This window comes from Lemur catta, chromosome 2 (genome assembly GCF_020740605.2).
Source record: "Lemur catta isolate mLemCat1 chromosome 2, mLemCat1.pri, whole genome shotgun sequence".
Taxonomy (NCBI): domain Eukaryota; kingdom Metazoa; phylum Chordata; class Mammalia; order Primates; family Lemuridae; genus Lemur; species Lemur catta.
The window spans coordinates 119,060,734-119,078,559 of NC_059129.1; the positions used below are offsets into that span (position 1 = coordinate 119,060,734).

Here is a 17,826-nt window from a genome sequence, read left to right on the forward strand (position 1 = left end):
TTTATAAGCATTAGCTCATTTAATCCTCATATAACTCTGGGGTAGGTATGATTTTTAACCCCATACTAAAGGAGATGAGGCTACGAGAAATAATTTGCCCAAGGTCACACTAGCGTATGTTGCAGTCTAACCAGCACCAAATAGTGTGGGCTCGTTACTGATTCCTTCTAATCAATCAATATTTCCATCAAAGAAATTTCTGAGGAAATAAAACACATTCATTAAATTCACGGGTAAGAATATGAGTGGCCAGGATTACATCCAAATTCAGTTTAACCTTGACAACTGGGTAAAAGGGGATGAATGAAAGACTTCAGCTGAATGGAAATAAGCACAATAAGGCAGGAAAGGGAAAAAAAAAATCAATGATGAAAGTGCAATAGGGTAACATGGAAAAAAAGACATAAAAATAAAAGAATACTTCTTAAGACTTCGATCTCCCGATTTCAAAAAAATAAGAACTTAACTAGATTAGTGCTCACCTTTTCTGTTTCCCAAAACCCTTTCATAAACTGCTTCCCAAATTATCTCTCTCTCAATGTCTCATTCACTCACTTGCAGGTATATACCTCTTAACTTACAGTCTCAGGCAGTTTATGAACCTCTGAGTTCTCTAGTCCCCACCCCAGGTCAAATGATCTCCAAACTCCCTCTGGCCCTCAAGGTAAATGAACCTAAGGTTAAAAAACAAAAATAGCCTCTTTGGACAAAAGGAAAAGAACCAAAGAATTATGGCAGAGTGTAAATTGCATTTTAATTTCAAGTCTTCAAGCTACTAGAATGTATACATATATTGGTAGAATATAGGAAACTCTGAAAAATATGATTAAACTTAGCGCTGTTGTTACATTGGTGGTCGGTCCAGCTCTGAAGCCCATCAGGAGATCCAGAAACCTGAACTCAGGGCTTGGAAAAGGTGATTAGAGAGTTAATAATCTGACCTATATGACAAGTTTTTAAAACCACAATTAACCTGGAAAAAGGCAACATAAATCTTTTAAGTATTTGAAAATTCTTTCATGAAGGTTGATGGTGAGGCTATGAGAGCAAAACAAAAGGAAGCTGGCTTTTCAATTATACCCTGAAAGATTAAGTTTAGATACCCGGAACTTCCCTAACTGACCTAGGCAATAACGTTCTACCATGATAAGACAGTGATAAAATCACTTTGGGAGCTTTTCCACGCCCTCTGGCTTCTAAACTGGAAAGAACTAAACCATCCCCGTGATGCCAGATTTAGTTATATATGTAAAATTTCAACTTGGCTATCTAAAGCAAAACCTTACTTAAGGCCACAGCTCAGATCTTATAAAAGATAGTTTCTTTGTCCTCAAATTATTCCAGATTAGCATAAAGATTATTGAGGAGACAATCTATATACATTTAGACCTTAATGGCTATAATATGCTGGAGTGAAAAAAAATACCAAATTTCAAAGAGGTATCTGAAATGAAAACATGTTTCCATATTAAAGGTAACTGAGAATATGAAATTAGCTCAATTTTAATCTTTAGGGGGGAAAAAAAAACCAGAAGCAGCATGAATGCTTTCATAGGCCACAGGACATCTATTCCAACACCAAGGAGTAAGAGACATCGCTTTAAAAATGAGAAAATTCAGAAAGCCCCTGAAATTCTCATTAAAATAAATACCATCCCAACACAAGGGAAATAATGTATAGATGATCTACCCTTCCAGACATGAAAAATACACCTGTAAGAAACCTACACAGATCCCAAGCCAACCACAAAACAAGGGGGAACGACATCCAGTGGTAAAATAAAGCAAATCTTCCATATGAAATATTATTACCTACATGGTATTTCTACGTGAAACATTACCAGTTTCCACAAAATCAACTCCAACTTTCAAGGAATCTTTACTAAAAGCACCTGTATTATATAAAGTTTTAGTGAATTAATTCATCAAATATTTATTAAATACAAACAATGTACAGGTGCTTCACATAGCAAATATATATAATATCCTCTTTCATACGAAAGATGTACACATACATACTTTATAGAAAAAAACTACCAAAAAAAACCTATCAATCATTTCTAGATAATAGAGATGATTTACTTCTTTCCTTTTTGGCTTACCTGTAACTTCTACATAACCATAATACTAATAGCTATACCAGGCAAGATGGCTCACGCCTGTAATCCCAGCACTGTGAGGGGCCAAGATAGGAGGATAGCTTGAACCAGGAGTTCAAGACCAGCCTGGATAACATAGCAAGACTCCATCTCTACAAAAAATTTAAAAAAGAATTAGCCAAGTGTGGTGGTGCATGCCTATACTCCCAGCTACTTGGGAGGCTGAGGCAGGAGGATCACTCAAGCTCAAGGCTGCAGTGAGCTAAGATTGTGCCACTGCCTTCCAGCCTAGGCAACAGAACAAGACCCTGTTTCTTAAAAAAAAAAAAAAAACTAATAGGGAACTTGGAGGCCATTTCCCTATAGATAATGTGATACCAGGCATTGACTCCATTTTAGATTTTGGTCTGGGACATTGCCCAGGCAGAGGAATGATACAAATATTATGAACATCAAGTTGCTGGTTTATGCTAAAACATGGCATTCCCAAAGGATGCTCTGTCTACAATCTGTGGGAGAATCATATACAAATCTCCTATTTACTCAGGCTTTCCAAAGAGGCTGGAAATGTTTGTGTGTTGAGGGGAGGGGACAAGGGCTGAGAGTGGATTTGCTGACTCCTAAGGGTTCAGCCCTGATTCCAAGCTTCTATAAAAGAGCAGTAAATGAGGGTTTGGCTACCATTTGCTGACTACTGAAGCCAGCATAAACATTTACTTAAGGCTTTGAAATCTGTAAGGGTACCCAGTGGTTAGGTGCAGCAATTCTGAATCTGAAAAAAACAAACAAGAACACTGAAAATGTTTCTAAATAAAGGTGGGGTGGAGGAGGTAGGCACATTTCCTTTGTTTTCTCCAAGTAAATAATACAGATTTTAGAAATGAAAAATGTGACTCTCAGTGGTATTGATCCCTACAAACTGCATAATTCATATTTTTCAAAAAAGTCCACACATAGCTTTTAAACAGACCACTTCAGTGCAAAAAAAGAAAGAAAAAGGCCCATGCTTTCCTGTGGAAACAGAAACAAAATCAAACCTTCAAAAATATTTAGCATTATGCTATATAAAATATAAATCCCACATTCCTAAATAAAATGCCAAAGATACAACTTTTGTCGTTCTCTAGCCACAGGAATATGAGAGTGGTGATTCGGAGTAGAACCTGATGTTAAACATAACTATACGATATTACTAATTACAGAGAAATTTTACCAATAAATATTTTGGTTGAGACTGCTTTGTCATCTTTGCAAATATTTTTAGTTGAAAGCAAGTGGTTAGGCAGTACACGTGGACACGGTTCTGATTTTTAAATATCTATTTTTACATTCTGGTCACTGGTTAGGTTTTCTAAACTCAATTCTTTAGAACTAGTAATTTGGAAAGGATAAGCCACAAGAACATTACATTAAGAAGCAAAGGATCTAACAAGGTCACCGAATCAGATCAGCACAAAGTTAACCTGGAAATCAACAAGTGCTCACAATTCTAATGATGAGCCCAGATAGTCACTAACTCCCAAGGAATACTATATCCATGAGCAAACTGTACTGAAGCTATCATCTCTCAAAATATAGCAAGAGCTATCTGAATGTCCTCATTTTGTACTTGTATAGTTATTTTTTGGTGGGCCTCCCTTCGGATTCACCCCATGAAACTCCAAATTTGTTTCTTTCTACTTGGACTTAAATTTCAGATTTTAAATATACATACCCATTGCAGCAAAAAACTCCATAGCAGTTTAAGTTTTTTACGCAAGTTAGCAAAAATTTTACTAACATTCTAGCATTGTTAAATGATTTTTCAATCACTTTTAATCTTTTTAAACAATCTCCATCCAATTTAGATCTCAAGAGTTTGAGGATTGATGGTTCAATTCATCCACAAATTTTCTTTCGAAGGTTTTTGCACACAGTGCTCTTAACTATTTGGATTAGAGGTAAAAGATTAAAGAACTGTTATGACTAGGTCTTTCTTAAAGAGGGATGTTTTAAAAGGAAAGACACTGTCCCCTCCAGTTACTCTAAATGAGCAGCCTCTTGTTCTCAGCGGTCTGTCTGCACACAAGACCACTACTGACTTCAGTGGGAATTCTGCCCAAGAAGTGAGGAAGACAGAATAGGATTAAATTAGCCCTAAATCCACACCATTGTTCCAAGCCATTACCACTTGTACAGTTCTCCAATAACCTCCACAGAGTAGATAGCCGAAATGTGATGATGGTTCTCAAATTGAATTACAGGAATGATCACTAGAGTTCTGACAGGTGACACAGCATAGCTCTTTAAAAGTTGTGTCAAACTTGCTGCCTGATACATGTACTGGGCTGGCCCTTATCACAAGTCAAGACTTCATTGCAACCCAACCCCATTAGTGGCTGCAACAGCAATCCAGTGATTTGGATTGCTGCAATGAGCCTGCGAGGGGAAACTGAATAGGATTAAGCACTATCAGTTCCCCAGTAAAACTTGTTCAAAGGTTGAGAATTCTAAATTCCAGCACCTGCAGTGAAGAAATTGACTCAATTTCCCTCGAGTGTTAAACTCAAAAGGAAATGTGAGAGGACACCGACCAAAATGCTAATTCTCAATACAGTGTTAGAAAACAGAGAACACAGAAAAGATGTATTTCGATGAAAGAATAAAAACAAGGGGAAAAATAGAGAACTGAAGAAAATAAAAGAATGTGGGGAAACTGTGAAAGTCATTTAAAAAAAAAAAAAAAAACTTTTAACGGTAACAAGAGGTGCAAGGCGCCTGGCACACACAGGCTATTTCAGATGCAATAAGTTCAAGTAACTGAGGAAAGCTGTGATTCAGAAAACATAAAATAAATCCACAGCTCCTCTAGGTTCCACCTTTCCTCCCACCCATCCAGGGTTCTTTAAAAAAGGGGCAGCTTTTCGGGAACTGGGAAATTCAATGAAAGGCGTCCTCGGTCAGTAAAGAGGGTTCCACACAGAGACCCCTCCCAAAAATAACAGACTCTAGGCGGGAGCTCTTCCCACCAAACCTCTCCAAAAAAAAAAAAAAAAAACTTGACCTTCGGTAGGTTAGCCAACTGGGAAGCACAATGACTGACGTCCCACCGCAGACGTCCCGGCTGCTACCTAGGGGCAGCGTTTCCATCTGGGGATGGGGTCCCCGGCCTCAATTCCAACCCTGCCCGCTCCGTTGAGTTCTCCTCGTCCTTCCCTGCTGCTCACCTAAAAATGCTCCCAACTCCCTGCTCCCAGCGCAAGAGGAGAAAAACTAGATGTGTGCGTGGTGAGCTGGCCTGGGCGTCGGAATGGTAAGGACCCAAGCACGAAACGTGCGTGCCTCTCCGCGGCTCCCACACAGCGCAGGCAGCGGCCGGGCGCGAGCCACCCCGGGCCCGACCGCGCCGCGCGTGGGGCTGGCACGCTGCGCTCGCCCGGCTCCCCGCAATGCCCCCGCGCGCGACCGGCCCGCGACCCCCCTCCCAAACCATCTTCCCGAAGGGCGACGCCGCGGCCGAGTCTCCGCAGCCCCCGCGCGCCCGGGATGGAGCCGGATTTCTCCCGCTGCTGCTCCACGGGGCCCGGACGCGTGACCCTGAGCCCACAGCAGCCCGGCGGGGACGACTCAGTCCTCACCGTGCCCCCACCCTCCAGGCTCTGCCGGGACGCGGTCCCGATTCCCGGGGAGAGGGGGAACGCGGTGGAGCGGGGAAGCGGCAATCCGGCCTGAAGCAACAGGACCCGGACCCCGGGGCGGGAATCCGGCAGGGCAGAGAGCGGGAGGGAGAAGAGAGGAAACTGCAGAAAATCCCAAAGCCGGCCCCCTTCTCCCCACCCCCACCCCCGGTGGGACCGTCCCGCCACCGCTTCCTGCCCGGGATCAGCTTCCCAGCAACAGCCAGAGGAAAAAGCCGAGCCACCCCGGCTGTTCCGCAGAGACTAATCTCCCAGCCCGTGCAACCCCGCACGACTCCTCACCCCGACGCCGCGCCTCAGGAGCTCGCTCGCCGCGGGGACCCGTCCCGCTCAGGTCCCAGCCGCCGACCAGCGGCGCCTGCCTCCTCCCTCCGCTAGGTTTCAAATTGAAATTCCCTGGCTGGGGCCGTCAGAGCCCTCGCCGCGCCGGCCCCGCCCCCTCGCGGCGGAAGCCCCTCCCGCGCCCCCGCCGGACGCGCCCCCGGCACGGAAACCCCCGCGGCCCGGCCACGCCCCCAGCGCCAGGCCACGCCCCCGCACGGGCGGGGGCCCCTCCCCGCGGGGTTCGCGGGCCGCAGGGAACCCCCGTCTGGAAGGACTTCTTTCGCCCTCGGGGCCGCCCCGGATAGTGACAGGTAATGCCTGTGTGCTAGGCGGTCTCACCTGCGAGTCCCGGCCTTAAACGTCCTCCCAACTTTTAAAAGTTATTTCTGCGAAGTGCTTTCACTGACTAGACCTCCACTGAGCCTACGTTCCGTGGTAGGCACTAGAGTAGGCCCTGGAGATGCAGAGTAAGGAAAACTGGGTCTCCCTCAGTCTGGAGTGGAAAAGTGCTTTCACAGAAAGGGCATTGAAAAGGAACCATTTATTCTTCCCGTGGGAGGGACGGGAGGAGCTGGGGAAACCCCATGGAGGAAAGGCCTTTATGCTCAACCCTAAGAGTGGGTAGGATTTCTCCGGGGCAGAGGCCTGGGAACTTGGATTGCAGAGTGTGACATGGCTGAAGAAGAATCTGGAAAGTTTGGGGCCAAAATGTGGAAAGCCACAAGCATACACACACACACACACACACACACACACACACACACACACTCACACATACAGAATAGCCTTCCGGTTCTTTTCTTTTGTATAATTATGCCTCTGTGTCTCACATTCTACTTATGTCATCTTTTCTGAATGCATGTCAAACAGGGTGTGCAGCTCACTGCCTCCAGCATCGGCCACACATGCACCTTTTGTCATTTGCCTCTGCCCACCTCTAGTGAGGTCTGTAGTGATTCCACCTCAGCCAAAGTCAAGTCTCCCTTTCTTTCCTGAACATAACCTTTCCTAAAATTAACAATGTCAAATGAAACCTCAGTAACAATACCTACCGTGTGTATGATGCTTTTCAGTTAACAAAACACTTTCATATATTTTATCATTTGATCTTCACAATAACCCTATGAAAAAGGCAGGGCAGGTATTATCTCCATTATATCAAAGAAAAGAGAGTTGGTGGGAGGCCTAGGTGGGAGTATCATTTGAGCCCAAGAGTTCAAGACCAGCCTGGGCAACATAGCTAGAATTCGTCTCTGCAAAAAATAGAAACATTAGCCAGGCGTGGTAGCATGGACTTGTAGTCCCAGCTACTCTGGATGCTGAGGCAAGAGGGTCCCTCAAGCCCAGGCTGCAGTGAGCTGTGATTGCACCATTGCACTCCAGCCTGGGCGACACGAGACCCTGTCTCTTAAAAAATAATAATAACAATAATTGGGAAGATCAATTATTTGCTAAGGTCCTTCTAGTAAATAATAAAAATAATAATAGCTAACATTTATTGTGTGCTTTATGTGCTAGGCATTGCTCTAAGTCCCTTACATGTGTTAATTTACTTAATCGCAATCCCATATGCTAAGTGCACAAGTTAAATTAATAAGGTGTGCTAAGACAGAGCAGAAGCCTGATTAGACAGCAGTTCTGGTAAAGGAGACCTGGGAATTTTGTGACAAAATACTATAATGAACCTTGAGGCAGATTTACAATGAAACTAATGAAACTTAAACTTCAGGATTCCTTATTTTCACAGGCCTTGAAACTAACTTTATATTTGTAATTTTATATTTCACTCTGTATTTAAAAAAGGGTTTCTAAAGTCACATAAGCTTTGGGGCCCATAAAGCCTTGCTCCACCCCTGATGAAACCTTTTTAAAATACTAATGCAAAATAATAACAAATACATAATTAGTAAAATATAATACACTTAGTTTATCATAGGAAAGGATATCCCTACTATATTCTCTGTTGAAGTCTGTGAATCTTTTTGTTTGTTTGTTTGTTTGTTTTGAAATAGGGTCTTACTCTATCACCCAGGCTGGAGTGCAATGGTACAATCATAGCTCACTGCAGCATCAAACTCCTGGGCTGAAGGGATCCTTCTGCCTCAGCCTCTCCAGTAGCTATGACTTCAGGCATGTGCCACCATGCCTGGCTAATTTTTCTATTTTTTTTTAGAGACAGGGTCTTGCTATGTCGCCCTGCCTGGAGAATTGCTTTTTTATGCCACCTTTTAAGAATAATTTTTTGCCCCTGGACAGAAGAATATTAATAATCTGAATTCTATCCATAAATGAGTGACTTTGATAATGTGAAGGCCAGCCAGATTTAGCCTAAAGAGATGATTAAAGGTAATGAAAAGGTTGTTATTAAATACCTAAAGACTATTGCATAGAAGAAGAATTAAACTCTGTGTTTTAGACAGAACCTTACATGGCCCCAGCATTTCAATGGAAAGGAACAAATTCAGTGAGGATCTGGCAAGAACTGAGGGTAGAAAAATCAAGTTCCAGGAGCTATAAGGAAGTGAAGAAAACAGATGGAACCCCATACCATAGACATGTTAGCAAACAACAGGTGGTATCCAGGCAAGCCGGGAGATCTAACAGGGAGAGAAGAGGGGTTTGGACAGAAAGAAGGACAAAGTCCTGAATGGGTGACATCTAGAGATGCAGGCAGGCTGAAATACTGTCAGGACTACCAGGCTGCAGTTCAAGGGCAGAATGATAAACCCCAGGAAAACAGACTGGTAAGAACAAGACTGGTCTTCCCACCAAACAGACTCTAGTAACAGGCAAGGGACTGACACAGAGAACAAGACAGGAATCTAGATAACCAGACCTGAGACTCATCATATCCAAATTTAACATCACAGCCTCAATCCTCAGCACTATCTGCAAGCAAGTCTCATCTGGCAGTATGGACTACAAATTTACCCAGGACCTTCTTAGCACCCTGACTTACCAACTCACCCTCATAGGTATGGCCCCTGAGAAAGATTGATCTCTCTATATGGGTGATCAATTCCTTTACCTTTGTGCTTGCAGGGTGCCATGTCCAAACCAAGTGGAAGTGTTGCAACAGCTCTAGATTGAGAACCTGCCATTCATTTACATGGTCCACAGGCAGGACACAGACCTGACAAAGCACCATGAATGCTTGAAGTCCCAGTTCCACTGCCACAGCAACAAAGATACCACACAGATGACAGCAGGAGTCACTCTGTCACCTGGGTCATCTTTGGCACAGTTTCAGTTGGGCTACAAAACCCCAAAACTTAGTGACTTAAAACAGCTATTTTATTGCTTAGGATTTTGGGGGACAGGAATGCAGGCAACACTCAGCAGAATGGCTCATCTCTGCTCCATGTGGTGTCAGCTGGGAGGGTCAACTGTGGATAAAGGACTGAAGATGGCTGCAGGCACGTGTCTGGCCATTGGTGCTGCCTGTCAGCTGGGGCACCTATTAATAATTTCTCTTCCACAAGGACTCTCGCCCTCTAGAGCCTGTCTCTCTTCCTCCTTCTCTCCCTCCATGTGGACTATATGGTACTATAACCCAGACTTCTTTGCATGCCACCTGACTTTCAAGAGGATAAAAACAAAAGCTGTAAGGCCTTCTAGGCCCAGGCCCACACGTCAAACTACATCACTTATGTCTTATTCTGTTGGTGAAAGCAAGACAGAGGGCCAGCCCCAGTTCAAGGAGAGGGGTCACAGACTTCTCTTGGTAGGAGGACCGGAACGTGTGGACGGTGATGGGAAAAACTGTTGGCAGCCATCTTTGTAAAGAATTTACCACAGGCACCGTGTTTTTCTAGTCTAGTATTAGAATCTGCCCTCAAGCAACCCTTCTCCTTTCCATGTACAGTAAAGTTTTCCACAGGTTTTTCATCAAAAGCATCACAGGACCCCTTTTCCATGTAAGTCACTTGAAGTGATGATAATCTCCTTTTGAAAAGCCACTCCCAACTATAGCTAAGAAGAAGTATAGGCATCTCAAGCCTGCCAAAATCCAACTCAGTTGTACCTGGAGTTTTCACACACACACACACACACACACACACACACACACACACGCCCCTGCTTCTTTTGGCTCAATGATAGAGAGAGGAAAAGGCATGGATGTGCAGGTTCCCTTACCCTGGAACAGAGTCTCCACAGTTTCTCCCGATGGGGGTTCACAGTCCATTGCTCCCTAGACCTGAAAACAGAAATAGAATAGGCCCAATAAAAATGCCAGAAAAGCTACATTTGGAAAGAATGCAACAAAGGTATATTATTTCAGTTTAAGAATCTGAGTGTCATTAGGTACCAGGCCAGTGCCATGCTCTGGAGATACAAAAAATGAATAATACATTGTACCTGCCATCTTAGAGTTCATAGTCTAGTAAATAATAAATTTGGTAAAGGAAGTCAGGAATTCTGGGTCCTATCTTTGCCCTCAAATTGTCCTCACTACCTAGCAGAGACTATACTTTGTATCTGCCATTTTAGAGTATAAATGAAATATGAGGATAAAATGATTTTTGATATAAATATACAAATTTCATTGAGTCCCATTTTATGCCAATTAAATTCAGGCAGTAACACAGAACAAGTTTAGAAAAGTTTATATTTGACTTTGATTCTCTTTACTTTATAAGTAAAGAAGGGTGATAGGCCCTTAAGTTGTGCCTAATCCTCACTGGGCTTAGAGAGGTCGGAATAGAAGGCTCCAGGCTCATTCACAGCCATAGAGAGTCGAAGAAGGCAAAGGAGAGACTATGGAAAGAGCCTTATGGGCATGGATCCACGTTTTGCAACAAATCGTAGATGTCCTACTATGGGAAATTATTGAGACGGAACACCAAACTTTCATAAAAATGGGTTGGCATGCGATCCCCCCACCCTGCTACAGGCGTGCAGTCAGCTGACCTGCGGTTGTGGAACTCTTTCCCAAGCACTGCCTGGGAGGAGGGCTTGGTTAGGTGAAAGACAAAGACAGCAGTTTCACTTCCAGTGCTCACTTCATTAGCTGTGGAGATTGGGAAGGCAAAACGACCTTTAAGCAGTGTCACTGAATTTTGCTGGGCAGACAGAACGACCCCAGAATACCATAGACAACTTCTGATGTGGCAGGACAGTGAAAGCCAAATTCCTTGGGCCCACTCTGAGGAGCCCTGCCTGTGGTGCATAATTTGTAAGTGATCCCCACAAGTGGTGGTAAAACCCATCATCAGCTATTATAGTAGCAGCAGAAGAGACTGTTGAATAAAAGTACCAGGATAAAAATTAGAAGAGTAATCCCCCTGGATTATATGGGGTTTGCTTAGGATATTTACAGAGCCCAGACCTGATTGGCTAGTTTGTAACATAGCCCCTGGAAATAGTGGCGGCAGTGGGATTGGAACTGGAATGTTGCAGTTTCTAAGCAAACAAATTCCTCCACTTGAAAAATGGACCATTTTAGGGAGTGGTCCCTAGTTTATTCAAAACAGATGTGCGGTGGAAGGTGGTATTAGCAAAGTATTATTCTTCAGTTTGATTTTGTGTGGTTCCCCAGGGCACACAAATGTGTTCTACTTATTGGAAAACACCTAGAATGGTAGGGATTTTAAGGTTGTGTGTATGCTATTACTACCTATGATCCCGCCCTCTGCAGAGAAAAATCTTCCCAGAGAGCACAATCACTGAGAAGAAAAACACACCCAGAAAATGATAAAGGACCACTCAACCACAGGCTTTGTGAAGGCAGGGACTTTGTCTGCTTTGTGTACCACTGTATTTTAGTTCGAAGCACAGCGGCTCAAGTAGGGCTTCTTCCACAAATATTTGTTGAAAGATTAAAACAGTGAGCCTGATTGAACATGGGTGATGTAACTTCTGTTTCCTGCAGTTTAACAGACCTGATACTCGGAGGAAAATTCTCAGGATATAGCACCTAAAAATGATGAATTTAATATTTTTTAAACATTTTTTAAATACATAGCTGAGCTTAGTAGAAATGGCAAAGTAATTGTAAGAGGTCAGAAGCTATGAGAAAAAGAAAATCCCAAAGATAAGCAGGTGCTAAAGCTGCCACAGGCTTCTGCACACATTGATAAAGTTGTGCTTTGCACAACAGCCCACAGTCAAGGTAAAAAGTGAGACAATATTTAACCCACAGTCAGGTCCTCAAAGCTTGAATCAGGCCAGGTGCAGTGGCTCTCATCGGCAATCCCAGCACTTTGGGAGGCTGAGGCAAGAGCCTTGCTTGAAGCCAGGAGTTGGAGACTAGCCAGGGCAACATAAGGAGACCTCCATCTCTACTTTATTTAAAAAAAAAAAAAAAATTAAAATACAAAAAAAAGGCTTACATTATCCAGTGGAAGACGTGCCTTTTTGACATTTGTCACCCTTTTGCGGGTGCCATTTATATTGTTTATGCTAGCAGAACCGCTGAGCTGCCTTTTGCCTGCAGTCATCTGCACTTTTCTGATAGTTTTAGAGTTTTGTCTTTCTTTCATAGGCCACGTTATTAGAAGACAGTGTGATCTGAAAAGCAACATCCTTGTGAGTAAATTAGAAGAAAAAGTCTTCTCTACAGAAAGACCTTGCATTAATTTCTTTGCAATAATTCTGAGAAGGGGAAAGGAAAAAACACCTCCCTGAGAATTCCTAACACAGGCCCACTGATACTCAGATTCAGTTAGAATGTATGTTGCCTTTGTGGCTTGAGAATTCTGAAGATAAAAATTTAGCACCTGGCAGAAATAAATGTCAATAGTATCTGACAGATTTACTTTGAACCAAATTTTCAAGGAATTCTCACAGTTAAAACTCCAAGGAACATGAATTTACAATCAAAAATCACAGAAGAGGCTGGGTGTGGTAGCTCACTCCTATATCCCAGCACTTTGGGAGGCCAAAGCAGAAGGATCACTTGAGGCAAGGAGTTTAAAACCAGCCTAGGCAATAGTGACACCCCCATCTCTACAAAGAAAGTTTAAAAAAAAAAATAAGAATTAGCCAGGCATAGTGGTGTGCACCTAAGTCCCAACTACTTGGGAGTCTGAGGTAGGAGTATCACTTGAGCTCAGGAGTTCAAGGCTGCAGTGAACTATGATCATGCCACTGCACTGCAGCCTGGGTAACAGAGTAAGACCTTGTTTAAAAAAAAGAACAAAAAAAATCACAAAACACATGCATACACAAGCCATCATGAACAAGAATCAGCAAAATTAAAAATATACAGTGTCAAACTGGCAAGGATTACAGTAACAGGAATTGTCAGACACAGAAAATAAAACAAGTATATGTAATGTATTTGAAAAAATTAAAATAGGCTGTTGAAATAATCAATAATAAGAAATAGTATCTATGTACATATTAAAACCACTTGGCCCTCTACCCATTATCTTGTGAGATATGAGAAATCAGGGCAAAAATAATAAAAATAAAAGTAAAAAAAAAAAAGATGGCAGAAATGTATCTAAGCATATTGATTTATACAATCAATATAAATGGATCATATGTCTAGTTAAAAGATGTTAAAAGACAAAATTACAACAAATTTAAAGATCTAAATTGGCTTTTATTTGCTATTGTAGGATCAGGCAATAACTCATTCTATATAATGAATCTTCCAATGAGCTGAGCAGAGGAGTTTGGTTTTCTAGACAGAATAAGGCAGAGGAAAGTAGAAACAGAGAACAAAAAGTGGATTGGTCATTTTAAAGTTGCTTTTCTTGGAAGGTTAAAGCAGTGGGGACTTCCTTATCATGCTGGCTAAAACTGGCCCATTTGTGGATTTGGCTATTATCTGTCTCTCTCCTGATTACTGGGAAGATCAGATAAAGACCTTAGTTTAGGGGGTTGGGCATGCTGGCTCAAGCCATAATCCTAGCACTCTGGGAGGCTGAGGTGGGAGGATCGCTTGAGGATTGCTTGAGGTCAGGAGTTTGAGACCAGCCTGAGCAAGAGTGACACCCCATCTCTACTAGAAATAGAAAAATTAGCCAGGTAGTGTGGAGTGGGCCTGTAGTCCCAGCTACTCCTACTCAGGAGACTGAGGCAGGAGGATCACTTGAGCCCAGGAGTTTGACGTTGCTGTGAGCTAACCTGACACCACGGCACTCTAGTCTAGCCTGGGCAACACCCCAAGATTCTGTCTCAAAAAAAAAAGAATATATGTATCTCAAAAATATAATGCTGAGAGAAAAAAGCCAGATGCAAAAGAATGTACACAGTGAGATTCTATGTATATAAAGCTCAAAAACAGGCACTGATAATTTATGGTGATAGCAATCAAGGTTGATGGTTAGCTTTACTGGTGGAGTAGTGACTGAGAGGTTGTTCTGGGGCACTAGAAATGATGTATTTCCTGTTATAGGTGGTGGTTACACAGGTGTGTTAACTTTGCAAGAATTCATTGAGTGGTAGGCTTATGATTTGTGCACTTTTCTGTATGAATGTAATACTTCAATAAAAATGTTGAATTAAAAAACAAATGCTGGGAAAAAAATCTGTGTGATCTCTAAGTACCAGTTTCTCTCTGCTTTTATCTTAGGTCTTCATAGCAGAAAGAATTAATCTCATTCTATGTGTATATTTCCAATTGTGTTAAAAATACTAAAGCCTCTTTTAAAATGACACAGACACTGCCCTTAACATTTGGTTTGATAGAATTGGCCTGTCTCCTTAAGTCAAACCTGTTAATTACTGGATTCTAAGTAATTATCAACTTTTAATTTCTGAGATTTTTTTAAAAGGAAGCAAGCTTGGTGGTCAAAATTAAATATGATAGATATTTTTAAGTTTTTTACATGAATAAATATATTTAATGTTTGTCAACAGCAGTTTTGCTTTGCATTCAGGAAAATCAATTCCTGACTTGAAAATAAATATGCGGTAGAAATGAACATCCAGTTATATGGCCTCCATTCCCAATGTATGTGTTCTTTATTTTTAAACAACATAACAATGTGAACCTAATATGATTGTTCTTGTGAGTAGTCGAGGAATTATGGAAAAAGCATAAGTACGGTTTGTGTACATATGGACATCTGAAGAAATATATCCCTTATCATATATAGGTTCTAAAATGAAAAGTATTTTTAAAAAACTCACAGACTATGGGATGCAAGGCTTTTGGGAGAACTTATCTAGGCAAAAGAAGTCTTGCCCTATCATATCCTCCTTTTTACTCAAGAGAAAAAAGAAAAGAATGAAAAAGAAAAAAAAAGAATAGAAGACAAATCAAGACAAAAAATAATAGGATGAGAAAAGTAGATAGGTTTATTTTTTTCAGTTTGGTGACATGGTCCCTTTATTGAATCACAAAACAATTTTAGTAAAGAGAATTGCCAGAGGAAAGAATGAAAAACAAGACCCGGAAAACAATGCAATGAAAGCAACTGAAAACCACTTCTAAGTAAGTATTTAACCAATTGTTTGGAATATAATGGAGCTAGTTCTAAGCAGGTGGAATTTTATACTGCAATAATATTTACAATTTATGCCTCCTTTAAATTTCTTTGAGCTATACTTTAAAAGCCAGTTTATTATGAGAGTGTTCAAGTCTTAGTTCTCAACAGTCCTTATTGGCTTAGTGCTATCATGAAGTCTTGTCAAAGAAGTTTGTGTTTTTGTCCTCACACCAATTCAGATGCAAAGTATGGTGATGACTAATAAAAAGAACACAAACTGTGTAATAGAGCTCCATCCCAAAGTGTGGTAGTAGTGGACATTCACCACATACACAGAATGACAACAGCTTTGTGTGACACTCTTTGCCATAGTATTACTTGTCTTACTTGTCTGAAGTTGAAGCTATCCCTTTTTGTTGTTTTTTCTGTAGCCTTAAGATATTGTCTATTTTAAAAACAGAGAATGCAAATTTTAATAAGTTGTTCTTTCATCTTCAGACAAAAGACCTTTTTGGTTTTCATTGTCTTTGTTTTTAAATCAGATCCTTTAATCTTCAGACTCTTGAGATTTAAAGCATAAAAATTGTCTGTAAGTGTCTCAGTCATGTTTCTCCACCCTTTTTTCAATTGGTTCCACATTTGTCCTCACCTTTTACTAACTCTTTTGACTATTAGCAAAAGGAAACTTTACTATCCATGCCTCCAACCTACAAACCTAGACTTTTTACTTCCCACGACACAAATTGTCATTCACTTTGACATTATCTCAAGTCCAAGTAAATTGTTTAACTCTGTTGCCAGTGGTCTATGAGCTGACAATGAAGGTTCTGCTCTCGACCTTGACCCTTTGTACTAGAGAAAATATCCTTTAATGTCAATAAGAGTTTACCAGCCAATTGGTAAACATTTAAAGGAAGAGATAGGAACATGGGAAGTCATTTTGTCATGATTTCTTTTTCATTTCCTTTATAATCTTACAGAAAAGTCTATAATCCTGTATTTATTATGAGACTATAACCATGTAAACTACTTTGAAGTTATGACTTCAAAAAGTTTTCAACATCAAGTGGTCCAACAGGGTAGAGAAGACTTACTTTATTATAAGTCCTATTTAAACAGCAAAGAACTTTGATAATTTAAAAAGTTTCTAAACAAAATTATCTAAACATCTGGAAGCTATTAAAGAACTGAGGAAGTTATGCCACAGTTACGTTTAGAAAGGAATTTTTATTATAAATTCCTTATAAAGTCTGTGAAAAACAAAACCGAATTACCATTTTACACAAATTTCTCCTATTAATTAGGCATATTGTGATTGAAATATAAAATTACTCTTTGGGAGAACTATGGCTTAGGGCTTACCTAGGTAAGGAAGGTGGATAATTAAGATTATGACATATATATCAATGCTGATTTTAATAAATATTTAAGATATTATTTACATACATTTTGATATACATTAAAAGTATTAAAATATTATAGACTTAATTAGCTTCAAAGCAGCTCCACCACTTGCTAGTTGTAGGAACTTGAGCAAGATTGATCAACCCAGAGCCATGATGTTTTCCTCTATGCAGAACAAAAATGCAACACAAGATGATTAAGTGAGGTCCTACCTGGAAGTGCCTAGCACAAGTCCTACCACTGAGTACGTGCTCAGTAAATGTTTCCTTCCTTCTCTTCCTTCTTTTCCATCTTGATTCTTTCTCCCTTTCACCATTGGTGTCAATATATTATATTGGCTTTTTACCTAAGGGTCTAAGGGTATGTCACATTAAAGTTTTTAAAAACTTCTCATATCCTTTTATATTTCCATTGTTACCAGGAATTGAAAACACTAGGAATCCTCAAGAGCATTATGTGTTTATTTCAGGAGCAGGAGTATAGCAGGAAAGCTGTGAGAGTATATTTTGTTTGGCAGTAGGTCACGGATGGAGGAAAACTCATCTATTGACCCCTACTTTGAGTCATACATTAGATTTATAATATTTGCTCATTTTTTTGGCCAGACATGGTGGCTCATGCCTATAATCCTAGCACTCTGGGAGGCCGAGGTAGGAGGATCACTTGAGCTCAGGAGTTTGAGACCAGCCTCAGCAAGAGCGAGACCCCATCTCTACTAAAAATAGAAATTAGCCAGGCAACTAAAAAATATATATATAAAAAAATTATCTAGGCTTGGTGGCACATGCCTGTAGTCCCAGCTACTTGGGAGGCTGAGGCAGAAGGATTGCTTGAGCCCAGGAGTTTGAGGTTGCTGTGAGCTAGGCTGATGCCAGGGCATTCTAGCCTAGGCAACAGAGTGAGACTCTGTCTCAAAAAAAAAAAAAAAAATTTGCTCAT

The 17,826-nt window shown here is 41.1% G+C and overlaps 1 protein-coding gene across 8 annotated transcripts in view; it reads right to left on the bottom strand.

Annotated features, from left to right (window-relative positions):
• Positions 1-6,173, bottom strand: part of EPB41L2 (erythrocyte membrane protein band 4.1 like 2) — a 198,700-nt gene extending 192,527 nt beyond the window's left edge. For 7 of the 8 annotated variants that reach the window (XM_045544357.1, XM_045544356.1, XM_045544353.1 and 4 more), the window contains exon 1: positions 6,059-6,173. The gene's annotated coding sequence lies outside the window, so the exon portion shown is untranslated. Of the gene's footprint in view, positions 1-5,716; positions 5,746-6,058 lie in introns of those variants that run through there. The other variant, XM_045544352.1, reaches the window with a different exon arrangement.
• Positions 6,174-17,826: the final 11,653 nt, after the last annotated feature.